Source organism: Crocuta crocuta, unplaced genomic scaffold (assembly GCF_008692635.1).
Source record: "Crocuta crocuta isolate KB4526 unplaced genomic scaffold, BGI_CrCroc_1.0 scaffold216, whole genome shotgun sequence".
NCBI classification, from domain to species: domain Eukaryota; kingdom Metazoa; phylum Chordata; class Mammalia; order Carnivora; family Hyaenidae; genus Crocuta; species Crocuta crocuta.
In genome coordinates, this window is record NW_027531504.1 from 3,380,604 (window position 1) to 3,396,227 (window position 15,624).

At 35.2% G+C, this 15,624-nt stretch overlaps 1 non-coding gene across 1 annotated transcript; it reads left to right on the forward strand.

Moving 5' to 3' along the window:
- The first annotated feature begins 3,322 nt into the window (after positions 1-3,322).
- Positions 3,323-3,453, forward strand: LOC144238493 (small nucleolar RNA SNORA38). The gene has a single exon (XR_013337144.1). It is a non-coding gene; the product is annotated as a small nucleolar RNA SNORA38 (small nucleolar RNA).
- The last annotated feature ends 12,171 nt before the right edge of the window (positions 3,454-15,624 follow it).

Genomic DNA, 15,624 nt, shown 5'->3' on the forward strand with positions numbered 1-15,624 from the left:
CACCGAGGTGCCCTGGTAATACTGTTTCTTGATGATAGTCTCACTTTAGGCACAAACCAAAGCCCTTCCTTAACATATTGCCAAGTCTCAAGCAACTGCCCACTATTCTTATATCTACATTGCCCTACAGGAACACTCAAATTTTCACCAAAGTCATCTGATGGTAATTGGTAGACTTCATTTCTTTGCCCATTTTACTCAGCATAACTATGGACCTACTCTTAAATGCTCTCTTCAGACTCTAAAATAAAACCAAACGTTACTGGAGGGGTGTTGGGTGAGGGGATGAGCTAAATGAGCAAGGGGCATCAAGGAGGGCATTTGTTGGGATGAGCAATGGGTGTTATATGTAAGTGATGAATCACTAAATTCTCCTGAAACCATTATTACACTATATGTTCACTAACTTGGATTTAAATAAAAAAAATTTTTTTAAAGTGCTCATGCTCCTGGTCTTCTTTCATCATTCATTCCATTCCTTAAACATGGATATTCCTCCTTGGCTCTTTCACACTTCCAAATCTGTGGATATCATATCTTCCCATCACTTGGAATTTATTGCTTTCTATGGACCCCCAACTATTCCTAATTTCTCTAAGCTTCAGATCCTAACTGCCAAGAGATGATCTCCATCTAGATTCACTCCTATAGTATCTAAGTGCTTACTATGTATTAAGTATTGTTAGGTGCTAGCATTTCTCATAGGGTTGTCAAATCCAGTGTATTCAAACCAAAGTCTATCTTCTTCTTTACATATTTAGTCTTCTTCCAGCGACTCCTGACTAGAATAGACAGAAATACATATATATGTACCCACCAAAGGGCACAAAGAAATGTTGATAGCAGCAATTTTTGATAATAGCTAAAACCTTGGAACAATCCAAATACCCATTAAAAGTTAAGTGGGTAAATTGTACTATATCCATACAGTGAAATAATTTTTTATAGCAATGACAATAAACAACCCACCAGAATATAATTATATGGATTAATCTCACAATGTTAAGTGAAACCCACTCAAAGGAGTACATATTACCAAGTAAAATATTTCTAGGTAATTTTAGTTCTCTCTGGCCATCTTATTATTAATCAGGTCTACTGAATTTACCTCTGAAAGATAAATCTACTTCTCTCTCCAACCTCATTGCTATTCATTCAATTTTATAATCAATTTTTGGAACTGATTTCATATGATGAACATATGAAAATGAACAAAGAAAACGTCCACATGAATTCCAAAGCAAGATTTAAGTTTCCAAATGGTATAGTATGACCAAATTAAATATTCATATAACCTGTTAGTTTAAGAAACCTATGGTAGTCAAACCATACAAGATGAACCCCAATCATCCCTGCCTCTTGGTATTCACTCTTTTGTAATACATTCTCCATTTTAAGTTCCCTGTAAGACCAATAGAATATATAGAAAAAAGTGATGGTGTGTCATTTCCAAGACTAGGTTATATAAATACTGCAGCTTCAATCATGGGTACACTTTCCTGGGTTGCTCTGGGAGAAGCCAGCTGCCACTTCATGAGGACACAGGGTAACCTATGATGTCTTCACTTAACAGCTGGAGGAACTCAGTAAGGAACCTCAAGGCCTATCCTGTGAGCTTAAATTAGACTCTGCCCTAGTCAAGCTTGTAGAGGATACTGCAGCTCTGATTGATAGTTTAACTACAAAGTCATCAAACCACACAGCCAATCACTCCCAGATTTGTGACCCATACAAATGGCAAAAATTGTTTTAAGTTGCTAAGTCTTGAGGTTACATACTGACGATTTATTTCTTCTAATTAAACCATAGCTATGATAAACTAATTTTTGTTACTAAGACAAATAAAACAGGTACATTTTACACTGCCTCACAATTTCAGATTATTCAGTCACAAGATCACTATGTTAAATCCTGGACAATAAAGTCCATAGTAAAGTGTCTGATTAGAGTTATATATTTTTTTAATGTTTTATTTCTGAGAGAGAGAGAGAGAGAGCAAGGGAGGGTCAGAGACGGAGACACAGAATCTGAAACAGGCTTCAGGCTCTGAGCTGGCTGTCAGCACAGAGCCCGATGTGGGGCTCGAACCCACGAACCGTGAGATCATGACCTGAGCCGAAGTTGGTCACTGAACCGACTGAGCCCCCCAGGTGCTCCTAGAATTGTATTTTCATAAGGGCACCTGGGTGGCTCAGTCGGTTCAACGTCCAGCTTCGGCTCAGGCCATGATCTCGCAGTCTGTGAGTTCAAGCCCAGCGTTGAGCTCTATGCTGATAGCCCAGAAAGCCTGCTTTGGATTCTGTATCTCCCTCTCTAAAAATAAACATTAAAAACAATTTTTAAAAAAGAATTGTATTTTTATAATTTATTCCGCACAAGCTCTGACAAATTTTGGTTCTTTGACTTTCAAGGATTAAACCTTACTAACTTCTCTCAATAAGGTAAAGAAAATAGGCAACAATATTTAAGCTGCTGATAAATCTATATTGCTATTAGTGAATGAAATAGTCAAATTTTTTTTCTTCTTTTTTAAAACTACATCTTGGGACGCCAGAGTGGCTCAGTTGGTTAAGTAGCTGGCTTCAGCTCAGATCATGATCTTGTAGTTTGTGAGTTTGAGCCCCTCATTGGGCTCTGTGCTGACACCTCAGAGCATAGAGCTGCTTCAGATTCTGTGTCTCCCTCTCTCTCTGCCCCTCTCCCAATCATGCTATCTCTGTCTCTCAAAAAAAAATAAACAAAACATTAGAAACCAACAAAACTACTTCTCATAAGAACGCCTAAGACAAGTTCAAAGATATTTCTAAAACTGCATCCTGCACTGCCAAAAATTATATACCCGGCACAGAGGCATCAAATAAATATTTTTTGAAGTAGGTGATAAAATTTTACAATCAGTTTAAAAAACTGTGAATATAGCATAAATGCCATTAAATGTCAGTTAAACTAATGATTCTATACCAGAACAAAACAGAATTGATCTACTGGGAGTTACCCTGCTCTCAAAACTCGGGGTCTCCTTCTCTACTTCCTTCCCCAAATCTTTGGGGGGAAGGATGATATATAAACTCTGAAAAGCACTAAAGGACTGCTAATTCAAGGTGAAAGACATCACATAGCCCCTTCCTGCTGAGACCCTATTACTGAAGGGAATTTGAAAATGTTTAAAATGATGGAAAAAGGGAGAGAAGTGATATGTCAAAGACAATATATTTCAAACAACAGTATGAAAATGGAAAATAGATTAAGAAATAGAAAATCTTCAACAAAAAAGGCAAGAATATGCAATGGGAAAAAGTCTCTTCAACAAATAGTGCTGGGACCCTCCCACAAAGGCGTGTCTGTAGTTCCCTGTCTTTAGACACGTAAGAATTGGAGGAAAAGAAACATGAATTTGGAGAAGTCTGGGGTCAGCTTGCTCCCTGCAGGCTCAAGACCAACCATCCAACAGAGGAAAAAAAATAAATAGTGCTGGGAAAACCGGATAGCCACATGCAAAAGAATAAAACTGGACCACTTTCTCACACTGTATGTAAAAAAACACAAAAAAGTCCTAACTGTGAAACCTGAAGCCACACAACTCCTAGAAGAGAGCACAAGCAGTAATTTCTCTTACATCAGCTACAGCAGCATTTTTCTAGATGTCTCCTGAGGCAAGGGAAACAAAAGCAAAAATAAACTATTGGGACTACATAAAAATAAAAAGCTTCTGCACAACAAAACAATCAACAAAACTAAGACAAGCTACTGAGTAGAAGATATTTGCAAATGACATTAACTGATAAAGGTTTAGCATCCAAAATACATGAACTTACACAACTCATTACGAAAAAACTCCCAAATAATTTAATTAAAAATGGGCAAAAGACATGAACAGACATCTCTTCAAAGACAACAGACACATTCAAAGATGCTCAACATTACTCATCATGGGAATACATCCAAAACCACAATGAGATCTCACTTCACACCTGTCGGAATGGCTAAATCAAAAACTCAAGGGGGTGCCTGAGTGGCTCAGTTGGTTGAGTTGTCCAGCTCTTGATTTCAACTTAGATCATCATCTCACCATTGGTGGGTTCATGAGTTTGAGCCCCAGGTGGGGCTGCACGGACAGTGGAGAGCCTGATTGGGATTCTCTCTCTCTCTGCCCCTCCCCTGCTAGTGCTCTCTCTCAAAATAAATAAGACAAACTTAAAGGGCAGAGGGAGAGAATCTTAAGCAGGCTCCATGCTCTGCTCAGCAGAGCCCGGTGTAGGACCCAATCACGACTATGAGATCACGACCTGAGCTGAAATCAAGAGTTGGACACTTAACCAACTGAGCCACCCAGGCACCCCACAACATTACTTACAATAGTCAAATTATGGAAGCAGCCCAAGTGTCCACTGATACATGAATGGATAAAGATGTGGTGGGTATACATATACACAATGGAATATTAGTCAATTATGGAAAAGAATGAAATCTCATCATTTGCAACAACATGGAAGAATCTAGAGTATAATGCTATGTGAAAGTCAAAAATGTGAGAAGTGAATGTAAAGAAATGCTAAGTGAAAGTCAAAGACAAGTACCATATGATTTCATTCACATGTGGAATTTAGGAAAAGAAATGAGCAAGTGAAAAACAAACCAAAAAACAGACTCTTAACCATAAAGAAAAAACAAATGGTTCCCAGAGGGGAGGTGGGTAGGCAATCGGTGAAATAGGTGAAGGGAATTAAGAGTATACTGATCTTTTAAACGTTTATTTTTTATTATTTATGAGAGAGCAAGAAGGGAAAGGGGAGAAAGAATCCCAAGTGGGTTTCACACTGTCAGCACAGAGCCTGATATGGGACTCTGTGAGATCATGAACCCCACGAACCACGAGATCATGACCTGAGCTAAACTCAAGAGTTGGATGCTTAACTCAGCCATCCAGGCATTTCCTAAGAGTAAACTTATCTTGATGACCAGAGAATGCATAAAACTGTTATTGTACACCTGAAACTAGTAACAGTATACATTAACTATACTGGAATTAAATTTAAAAATAGAAAATGTGGGCACCCGGGTGGTTCAGTCGGTTAAGCATCCCACTTTGGCTCAAGTCATGATCTTATGGTTTGTGGGTTTGAGCCACACATAGGGCTCTGTGCTGACAGCTCAGAGCCTGGAGCCTCCTTTAGAGTGTCTCCCTCTCTCTCTGTCCCTCTCCCTAGCCCCCTCAAAATTAAATATTGGGGCACCCGGGTGGCTTAGTCGGTTAAGTATCCCACTTCGGCTCAGGTCATGATCTTGGGGTTTATGGGTTTGAGCCCCACATCAGACTCTGTGCTAACAGCTCAGAGCCTGGACCCTGCTTCAGATTCTGTTGTCTCCCCCTCTCTCTGCTCCTCCCCTACTTGTGCTCGTGCTTTCTCAAAAACAATAAATACACAATAAATAATTAAATAATTTTTTTAAAAAGAGAAAGAAAATGTGGGCACTTGGGTGGTTCAGGCTTAGGTTAAGAGTCTGGCTTCGGCTCAGGTCATGATCTCCCAGTTCATGAGTCTGTGCCCCACAATGGCTCCACACTAATGGTGCAGAGCCTGTTTGGGATTCTCTCTCTCCCTTTCCAAAACAAATAAATAAGCTGGGGGGAAAAAAAACAAAAAACACAAAAAACCAGAAAGGGCGTCTGGGTGGCTTAGTCTTGGTTAAGTGTTGGACTTTGGCTCAGGTCATGTTCTCATGGTAGTGACTGAGCCCACACTATTAGTGTGGAACCCTGCTTGGGATTCTCTCTCTGTCCCTCCCCGTCCCCAATCCATGCTTTCTCTCTCTCTCAAAATAACATAAAACTTAAAAAAAAAAAAAAAAAGCCACTAAAAAACCCCCTTATGAAACTTAAAAACATAGGGTGTGCAAATAAATATAAATCAGAAAATAATCTATGTAAGGAAATTTAATCACAAGAGTTATTTTGAAGTCTTTTATTTAAACATTTTTTTAAAAGTTTATTTATTTAAGTAATTTGCATGCTCAACATGGAGCTTGAGCTCACAACCCTGAGATCAAGAGTCACACGCAATTCCAACTGAGCCAGGCAGACGCCCCTGAGATCCTTGTTTTAAATTTAAGGAGAAAAAGTGCAATTAAAAGTTGGTATACAATTCATGCTAGGATAAGATGATACTGATCAATGTATTTTAAGGTATGATTATGATGCCAAACTAAAAATAATTTTCAGCAAAACTTGGACTTTGAATGTGAGTCTATTATTTATGAAGAATGCTTGGTCTTTAGTATAAACAATATTGCACCATAATTATGTAATGTGAAAAATCACTACAATAGCAATATTACAATATATAAATGTATCAAAGTAACACATACACATTACATTTATACAATGTATTATGTCAAATTTATTTTTTAAAGAAGTAAAAGGGAATGAAACTTAAATGGCTACAGAGAAAGATTAAAACTATAAGTGAACTTTAAAGAACCCCTAATGAGGTTTGCAACTTAGAGGCACCAAAACTGTAGGAGCAAGGCTGAACAAGAGAACTGGTATACAGCATTTATGTCGAGTGTTAGTCTTTCATGTCCCCTCTGCTGTATTTTATGTACAGACCAGTATCCTATGTAATCACATCCCAGCTGGGCAAACTTCAGCAAAATTTCTTAACTCCTCTGAGCATTAATTTCTTCATTTGTAATGAGAGTAAGAAAATACCTGCTTCACAGGATTATCACAAGGATTAAGTCAATGCCTATCAAGTGCATAAAGCAGCATGTAGCACACGGTACTCATGCAATAAGCATGGTTAAGCCTTTGACGTTATGTGCTCATTAATGATATATATATATATATTATTTTAAAAATCAGTAATTTAAATAAAATCACCTTTGGGGCACACATGAATGATGGAGAGAGAAATGTACTTTCATCTTATGCACATAGCTCCATAATAAATGCACCTTGGCAACATCTTTGCTTAATCTCAAAGCAAGACTAACAATGAGTGTCAGAGATAAGTCAAGTATTATATTGTACTATATCACTATATTGTAGAGTTGGAGAGGTGCCTGTGGAACCTTCCCTCTATCATCCTGTGAGTATTAATGGCTATACACTGCTTACTAGTGAACAAATGAGGAGCTGATTATGAAATGATTAGAAGCAAAACATAAAGGAGTAAACTGAAACGAGAACTAAAAGTCGACAATCCATAAATATCACATGAGAAATGTTATCAGGTATCTTACAGTTTGTGCTATTTCTGAAAAGCATTTATTACAATGACAAAACTAGAGGTTAATTATTTTTTTATTATTGAATTATATTGTAAAGTCTACATCTACAATTTAATCAGGAAGAAATGCTTTGCATTTACATCAAGGACACATTTATTCTAGTGGAATAAAACAGACACAGACAAAAGGCCAAGTACACATTAAAAAAAAACAAACTACATATTTTACCTGGTCCTACTTTTTACTATTTTGGACCATACTTTTCCTATTAAAAAATTGATCTTACATACATAGAAGCTTGATTATCTTCCCATATTTTTAATCATTAAATGTAGTTTCTCACAATTTCTAATAATAAAGAAAAGATTGAAAACTACATGGGAAGCGAAGTTTAGAAACAATGAAAAAGTAGACTGCTATTACTGTACTGTAGAAAAGATGAGTAAAATGTGCCCACTCTGTGGCTCATCTCAAAGAAACACTTTTACTCAAAGAGGCAAGCATTTCTGACCTATGAGTAAGTTCTACACTCCCCTGTGGGTCCAGACCTACCAAATGTTTCTGATCAATTGTAAAGTAAGTGAAAAATGTCTACAAAATATTTAAAAGCTAAATAGCAGAACACAGCTAATCAAATCAAAATTGTGTGCTGGTCTAAATATACATATTAAGCTTTCTGTTTTTCTTAAAAGGATCTTTTTATCCCAGATGATATTTAAAATAACTTACATCTTTAGTGTGCTTTATGGTCAATGACTGTAAAGTTGAAATTCAAATGAATAAATTTCAATTTTTGTTTTACTTGATTCTACTAAAATTTCAATTACCTAGTACTTTACTTAACCAAGTTTTATATGAGGTAAGTTTTAGCTAAAAAGTAAATCAACCACAAAGATAAGTTAACCATTTCAAGAGTATACAAAAATCATAATGCCCACTTAGTATTCAGAGTGTACAAATTTATGTCTTAACTACTTTGTATCTAAGAAAACTTTACTATGTAATTTAAAAATAAGTACTTTTCCCAGTTAAATCAAATTCTGTTGGAAAATATTGGGCAAAAAAAAAATCTGGCAAATTTTGTTTTTGGTTAACAGAAGACAATGCAGTAATGAACCCAAATGGAACCTAAGAACAGTGTTTAAAGTTTCTAACTTCTAAACAGACACACGCTTATTTATCTAAAAAATATTTGGACAGAATGTTTTGCTGTAAATAAAAAGTACAGGTTTCCAATTACAGCCTTATAGCTAGCTAAACAGTTTCTAAAAACATGTATAGCCAGCTAACAGTTCTCTAAAACATGTTATATGTTGCACTAAAGATCCCTGCTAAAACGTCAACAGCATTTAAATGGGTCTTACTGAAGTAGGACACTCATGATACTAGAAATGTTTTAAAAAGTGAGTACAATAGGGCTACAATAATTACTATTAATAAAAGTTACAGAAGAGATTATTGCTGTATGTTCCCCCATAAACACATCAAACCTGTAGCAATTACAAAAAGTACAATCCAAGTAACTTTTTTCTTACTGAATTTCATGTTTCACATATCTCTATAAAGTTTTTATACAGCAGAGAATTCTTAAAATCTTTTCTGTAAGAATTCAAAGTATCTAAATGTGTAGCTTCACATTATACTACCATGTTTTGCCCTTCTTGTTTCCCAAATACACAAAAACAATATACATTTTTCTCAAAAGTGAAATAAGATGTCCACATTAAAAAAATAAAGCCTACAAAAAAGTTCCAGAGCTAAAAAAGATTATTATATGGCACGAGGTGATCTCCTACTAGTCCAAAGTCCAAAACATTTAAATGAAGTCCATTTATGCATCCTGCTTTGCTTTTCAATAGAATACTACATTTACTGAGGTGAAATCACATTATTTTTAGTTCTTGAATCAAGTATACACAAATGTTTTTTTATACAGTTATTAGAAAAAATAAGGAGACCAAATTGAGTGTGCCAAAGAGAAATTACTCAGTTGGATTTTACGGAGTTATTAGAAAGAAAATTAATGAATGGATTTCCTTGGTTGGTTTCCATAGCTTGATAGACCAAAAACAAAAAAATGGCCACAATTACAAACAGCAAAATTTTTATCCACATGGGAATAGAGCGTCCCTTTTTTGTCTTTTCTGACTTGACATCTGCCAAGGGAACATATTTAGGAATATATTTAGATGAAAACGATTCCTCCATCCTGAAATCACTGAGTTCTAATGGCCGGCCGGCAGCCCCTTTGATTGGTCTGCGGCAACTAGCACTGTTAGGAGTAAAAGCAGGAAGAAGAAAATAAATTTAGATAAAAGTCATGATTCCAATATATAACATAAAATCTCATTACAACTTCCTAATTTCAAACACAATCCTTGAGATAATAGTAGAAAACTGACACATGTAAACAGTGAGGTCAGTCAGCCTATTTAAAATTTCTACATATTTTTCATTTAAAATGTTGGATGCTCATTCTATAGAACATTGATAAATAGTCACTAAACTTGTCTTCTTAAAGGCTTTCAGAGCCAATATATTTAGAGGTCAAGAGGGGAAAAAATAAGGTACTTTGGTGTGATTCTTTCAGTTAGGAAATAATTCAGGAGTTCTATAAACACAGCCTTTTCAACTAGAAAAGGGAAACTTTCAGGGAAAACAATTACTTCCTTCAATGTTTCTTTTTATATGAAAACTAGGAATTAGAAGAAAGAATTAGATAGTAGGCAAATTATAATACTTTAGCTTATCAAAGTTAATTCTGAAACTGACTCAACTTTCAAGAATATGAACTTGTAACTTGGAAGAATTAAACTGTTCTCAAAAGAACAGTTGAGAACACGGGTACAGTAACCTTGTGAAGAATTAAAAATCAGAATTTCCATTATTATATGCTAGCCATATTTCAATTAAATATAAAAAATTAAAATTCCTGTAGACGTATATTAAATAATCATGTTGTACATCCTAAATATATATAACTTTTACGTCAATTGCACCTCAATAAAGGTCGGAATAAATAAGTAAATAAAAATACCCTAGTAGAATACACTAATACTCATTTTAATGTGTCTGAATACCTAATTCCTGTTGGTGTAGACGCTTCAAAGGGAAACATTTCCTTAAGAATATCCCTTTCTATTCTTCTTTCCTCTGTTTTTTCTCCCACCTAATAAGAAACAAACAACCACAAGTTAACAGTGTAAATGTGCAATTAAAACATAAGTTAAAAAGAAGTTTCAGAGAACAGAACGCATTCTATTCTGCCCTAGCTTTTATCACTGCCCTTTCTAAATCCATCACTGCTCAAGTATCCATACACTTCCAAAGCTCTCTTCACATTTCTTCAGTGTGGAGATATGTTAATATGGTAACAGGGGCAGGAGACTGCCACATTCAAGCAAGTTAACAAAAACAAAAGCCCCAAACACTCCGAAACTAAAATCCAGTACAGTTATCTGGCAGCATTAAGTTCCCCCACTAGATTTCCCATGCTTTTCATTAATATTAAGAGTATACTGTTCTTCTGTTAAGAATTTTGTAATAAGTGATGAAATATAGAAGATATCAAATTAACATGTATCCTTAACAAATTTTAGTATATATATTAACTATAGAGTCAATTCACTCTTCCTAACTTAAAAAACATTAAGACTTTTAAAATTACCTGCTTGTTTGCTATTTACCTTTATGCCCAGATCAAAACCACCTTTGGTGAAAATTAATTAAAATTATAATGCATCATGCAGTTAGTACTTTAAAGCTTAATTATACAGGAGTTAATCAATTCAAGCATCATACAAAGTCACTTTAAAGTGCCATTATTTGACCTTTCAGTGAAAGATAGTATAGCCTCCCCAATAGCCCAGAAACATTTTCAACCCACATCCATAACAAAGAGAACACATTAGAAGCTGCACAAAAATGAATACTCCCTTGAAAGGTAGAACTTAAGAAGCACATAGTAGCAAGCTGACAGTATTAGCATATCACACTATATTAGTTACTTTCGATTGTCACTAATAAAAGTATGTCTTTAAAATAATATAAGCACATATTATACATACACACACCCCACCCAATTAAGAAAGCTCTGCTCCCTCCCACTGCAAAAGACAAATACAAAAAAATTTCCTTTTTAAAAGATCAATGATAGCATCGATCTAAATTTTATGCATTTACTTCAGCTCTTGTCAATGGTTTCTTTGGTGTTCTTCTGGGTATGTCTGAGAATTCAGTGATTGGCAGAATAGGAGCTGCATGCTTGAAATTTCCAGTCACCCTATTGACAACCTGCCAAGATTCAAATTATTCAGACTCAGAATTATCCAAACATAACAAAGACATGTAAAAAGAAAAAAAGATACTCTATTTCTGTAATATTTGATACTTTCCCTTAATAAAAATTTAGGCAAAAGCACCTAGAAATGAACATATTCAGTGCTTCATATGTGAAGCCTTAACAATCTTTAAATATCTTAGCAAAAAAGTTTCCTTATAATACTTAGGTAGAAATCTTGTACAAATTTATATATAGAAATGGACTATATTGAAAAATTCTAAAAATCAGAATTATATGGGGAAAATGAGTTTAAAACAATGTTTAAAAACACAAGTTTGAGATTTGTCAGAATTTACCACCTCCCCAATTCTAATTAAAGGGTAATTTACAAAGAATACCACTTGTATAGTTTATGAAACATATTTACTAAGGTTTCGTTGCTTGAAGCCATTATAGTTTCAGCTATGGGAGTACTCTCTGAAATTATTGCACCATCTATACGAAAATGCTCTGAAGTTTCCACCTGTTAGTTTGAAAACAAAACAAAAACAATAAATATAAAATAATCACTAAAGCCCTACCAATCTGAAAACCCATTCTAAGCAATAAGCCTTGCATCACCCTTTTCCTTGGAGTTCTTCTCGACCCTCTTGTGGATTCCCTAGTTAATGCCTGCAGAGGTCCGCCTTTTGAAGATCCACTTGTCCATTCAGTCTCAGTTATTCCAGCTTGAGAATAGCTCTATTCAAGCATCGACACATTAAAAAGTCATATTCTAATATCAAACACCTTAATAATGGCCATATTACCTAGCACAGTGAGAAGTCATGAAAAACCTCCAAATGCCAGCATTTGCAAACAATACTATGCCCTCAACATATTTCTAAATGTACTGGCAAAACCAATATGTAGGCATTGGAAAATGCTAAAAAAGTATGGTAAAAGACACTAAAGTAATGAACTATAGGAGCTCACAAATCGCAATACAAGTGAGAGAGAAAAAAAAGCACATAATTTATCACCACTCCTTCTGTGACTTGCTGTTTGCTATTTGGTTCTTGTTTCATAACTGCATCTCTTTGGCTGTCTAAAAAAAAGCAAGCTGATCATGACTTATAAGAAAGTCACTTATTATAACAAGTCCATTTCCTTTTAAAACAAAATAAAATTTTATAATTGTTAGCATAAATTAAACATTGTCCTTTTCAAGTAGTAAGGATTATTTAAAGGCTCAGTTTAAATTATAATCCACACACAACTATCTGAACATAAAAGTTCCCAGTTATCAAACTTTTCTTACAAACAGATGTTAAAATTGAGCAAGAACCTGGGGGTCACCTGTTTCATAAACATAAGCCTAGAACATCAACTGCCAAACCTACACTCCTCACTACTGAAAGACAGCAGTAGTAATGGACCAACCGTACCTTCCAGTCCCAGATTCCTTTCTCTCCGAAAAACCAACTGATTTTTCCTCATTTAAAAAATAATTTAGTAGTTCTTACATAATAGTTTGAAAACCACTAGACTAGTACTTCTCAAACTGTAATATGCACACTCATTACCTGGAGCTTTTGTTAAAATACAGATTCTGACTCAGCAGCTTTGGGGTAGGGCCTGAGATTCTGCATTCCAAGTAACAAGTTACTCAACTTTGAAGCCACTATTACCAGATGATTCTTTTAAATTAACCAGAGAATATCTATCAATGATCAGCATTATACTAAAGTATGCTTATATTTTTACTTCTGATTTCAAGCTAATATTTTATCTAGATAACTGAGGTTTATAGAGCCAAGTCAGTGCCTATTAATTTTAAAGACAGATATATTTTACTCTCATCCTGAGACAAGAGCGCTCATCCAATAAGCATACCTATTTAGTTGGAAACATTACTACCAAAATGCCACAAGGTACAAACATAGTCTCCTATCTAACTTTTTATTTATCTGTATTTGGGATTAACATTAGAAGAGTTTCTCTTGACTCACAATTGGAAACTCTAGGTTCCTTTTCCTGCTATCAGGAAATATGTGCTGAATGCAAACGTAAGGTTAGTCAAAAGACAAATGTAGAAACAAATTACACACAAATATGATAAATGCTGATTAATAGTTAAATTCCTGGTTATTTGAATAGGAGGGAACAATAGTTTTAATATGAGGTTCTCAATCCTGGCAGCACAGTATCAAGTGGGGAACTTCTAAGAGAAATCAAATGCCCCCAACTCCACCTTAGTCCAATTAACTCAGAATCTCTTATAGAGGGCTTGGCTGTAGTTAATTTTTACAGTTCCTGAGGGGATTCTAGTTCCTGAGGGGATTCTAATGAGTAGCCAGGGTGGAGAACACCCAGCCTAACATAATAGAAGTGACTTATGATGCATCTCAAGGTCAAGTATTTTCTTAAAACCACTTTTAAAACTGCTTCCTGTTTAATAGTCAATTTCTCAATGCCAATAAAATTAGAATATTTAAAAAATATTCTGGTTTGATAGTCTATCTGGTATTGTCAGTGTATGTTAACTATTTTAAAACTCTTCAAAGAATTAAAAATTATATTTCTTTCTTTTTTTTTTTAACAAATAGTTTATTGTCAAATTAGTTTCCACATAACACCCAGTGCTCATCCCCACAAGTGCCCTCCTCCATGCCCATCACCCCTCCCCCCCCACATCCAGGGCTAATAAAACTTATATAAAGACCAGATAGATATTTTATCTATGCCCATGAAGGTAAAGGTGAGGCAAAACATCCCCTTTCCTTAAAACTGATTATCTCCCAAATTCCAGGATTTCCCACTTGTTATATTTTAAACTGAAATAGGGGTGCCTGGGTGGCTCAGTCGGTTAAGTGTCCGACTTTAGCTCAGGTCATGATCTCACAGTCTGTGGGTTCAAGCCCCACGTCAGGCTCTGTGCTGACAGCTCAGAGCCTAGAGCCTGCTTCAGACTCTGTGTCTCCCTCTCTCTCTGCCCCTACCCTGCTCACTGTCTTTGTCTCTCAAAATAAAGACATTAAAAAAAATGAACTAAAATAATCTCTTCATCAAAAATTTTACCAACATCTACCGAAACTATTATGGTTAATAAAAAAAATAACACATTTACATTTCTATTAGTCATCCTTGACATTAAAGTTCAAGTTCCATTTAAATATTCTTTATTTTCTTCCATGGAAGGAAACACAAGAAACGGATTGGTTGCCCATGGGAATAGCTGGGAAGGGGTGGGAAAGACACTTTTCACTATAAATCATTTATACTTCCTTTTGTCCAGGTTTATTAAAGTCTTTGTTGAGGACTGTCAACTAATTTTATTAGTTCTTTGACTATCATCATCTAATCAGAATTAATCACCCTCACAGAAAACTAATGGATAACTCTTCACACACAAGGAAAAAATATTCTAAGGATTTTTTTTGTACCAGAATCCACTATTGTTACTATAGTGATAATTATTGATTGAAAAGAAAGAAAACCATTGCTTCGTAAAATTAGTAGTTAACGTGATTGCTATACACTGTTGCCAAAATACTAACTGCAACATCATCTACTTTCAGCAACATGTTCTACAGCAACTCCTGAATCTATCAGGAGGAAAACAGGAGACAGAAAAAAAACCTTCTCACATTGCCTTCCAAACAAAAAGTTATTTGGAAGACAGTAGGCAGCTGAGGCACAAAAGAATGCAGGAGCTGGGCTATAATAAAAGAGACTATAGATCTATCAGTAAAAATACAAGCTCTAAATAAACACACAAAACTAAGTTATAAAAATAGTATAAATGTTTCAACTCTTATGTAGGGGATTTCATAACATGTAGCAAAATTACCTAGTAATTTCACTTCTACATTTCCCCAAGATAAACTGGCTGAAATATGAAATGATGCATGTAAAAGGGTATTCATCAGTTCATCTTTGTATTATAGAAACAGCATAAATGAAAATAATCCAAATATCTACCAAAAGGAAAGTGGCTGCATAAATCACAGTACATCCATAAAACATAATAACATGCAGTGGTACAGAGCCATGAGGACGACGGCTATACTGTATTCTGATATGAAGTGATCTCAGGATATGTGTTCAGATTAGCAGAAAGGTAGAAATGT